The sequence below is a fragment of the Phyllobates terribilis genome, unplaced genomic scaffold (genome assembly GCF_046119375.1).
Source record: "Phyllobates terribilis strain yellow unplaced genomic scaffold, ASM4611937v1 Scaffold_1779__1_contigs__length_211448, whole genome shotgun sequence".
NCBI lineage: Eukaryota > Metazoa > Chordata > Amphibia > Anura > Dendrobatidae > Phyllobates > Phyllobates terribilis.
Genome location: NW_027364539.1, coordinates 45,556 through 47,500, shown reverse-complemented (window position 1 = coordinate 47,500; position 1,945 = coordinate 45,556).

Below are 1,945 nucleotides of genomic sequence, written 5' to 3'. Positions count from 1 at the left end.
CCGCCGCGGGGGGTCCTCGACCCACCGGCGGACAGGCACGAGGATTGGGAGAGGGGGGCTGGCCGTCGGGGTCCGCCGCGGCTCTGGCACTAACCCGGCGACGCTGAGGTCACGTGGGTGGTCGTCGGCCTGGCCGTGTCGGCGTCGCCCTCCAGCGTAGTCCCTCTTCCCGCTCGCGCCCGTAACCTCAAAGGGATGCCCGAGCGGCTTTTCTTCCCAGGGCTGCTCCCCGCCCAGGGCGGGAGCGCAGGGGGATCCCAGGTCGGCCTTTCACCGTACTCCCTACCTCTTGGCCCTCGTTCCTTCTCCCGTTCTCCATCTAACCCCTTGGCTCTGGGGTTTCCGCTCTCCCTCTCTCGCTCTCTCTCCTGCTCCCTGGCCGAGCCGCCTGGGAGGACGAGGGTCGAGGGGGAAGGCAACGGTCGGGCTGGGGCACACCGCACGGTGAGAACCCCCTTCGCCTGCCTCCACACCTCTGTCGTCCTCCCCACTGACGTAGGGGCTCGGGAAAAGACTGGAAATCGCGAAGCTCGGCAGTGGCGCGGAGAGGCCACCCACCGCCGCCGCTGTCGCCACCGCCGCGGAGGCCGCCCTTTCGGACACGAGGGGCAGCGCGAGCCTCCGCTGGCCGGGTACGCATCTGGAAGAAAAGGGCCGCCCTCGGAGAAGATCGCTGTGCTTCCCCGCACAGGGAGCGATTCGGACGACGGGCCCCCACGCCTGGCTGGGTGGGCGCCCCGCCGTTCGCCCGTACGGGTCGTCGGACCACTGCCTTCGCTCGGTTCGGGTCAAACTCCCCACGGCTCGGCCACCTCCGCAGACGGGAGGCGAGGCCGGCATGCGCGCCCAAAGATAGGTGTCGGAAGCCCGGGGGTAGAGGAGGAAGGGGACCGCTCACCTTAAGCCAGCGCGGGCTCCAAAGCCCGGGCCGAGCGAGCGGCGCCACCTCCCCACCCGGGAGCGCTGCGCCAGATCGATCGGAGGAAGAGCAGGGGTGCATGTAGGGACTTGCCCAAGTACGGAGGCTGCAAACCCCTGTCGTCGGGAGATACGTGCCCACGAGTCCTGGAAGCGCGACTCGGGTACAGGCGCCCTTGCGGGGGGGTACTGGATGTGGAACAGCACTGGGGTCGAAGCCACAAAAGCATCCGCCCTCATGGAGCCTCTCCTCGGCCTAAAAATCCAGATTTTAGCCTTGACGGCGCCCCCATGTGGAGAACCAGGGCCCGCGGGGGGGTCTGGCCAGGCTCACTTCAACCCAGGAACACCTCTCTGACTTGGGATAGGCGACCGGCAAAAGTCCCCCCACGCAGCTGCGGAAGCCTGGGTTCAGCCAAGGTGCAGACCTCCAGCCGAACAGGGACTCATAGCCAAAACGCATACCCAGGCCTACGGAGGTGAAAACCAGCTTAAATGAGTCGAAATGTGTCGGGGCTGAGAGGTACCTCTCTCTCATATATTCTGCCGGTGGTGTGCAAAACTGGGTCTTTGCATGGAGTGTCACCCTATACCCACTTTAGGGACGCATGCAAAAAAGTGCCCGATCGCCTGGAACTGTCAGGCGGATTCGGCTCCCTGGAATTTCCTCATTCTGGTTCTTTTTCACTTTTTGTCTCTTTTGCGACATCTAGTGGGCAGGCTGCATTACTGCAACCGGGGACACCTCAAAACGCTTGGAACTGGGGAGCGGGCTCAATTTACAAACGTTTTGCGGGTCCTGGAAGTCAAAATTGTGACTTCTGAAAACGACTAAGTATCAAGGACTCATCGCGCGAATCGCTCTGGAACTGAAATCGGATGCGCGCACTGACATGCTCCCCTCTCTGGAAGTCTGACACAAGTTGAAAAATTTTCTAAGTCCCCAAAAATTTTTTTTTTCAACTTTTTTTCAATTTTCCCCCTGTGGGATATATATTTTACCCACACTTTTGGAGCCCTCCTGGGA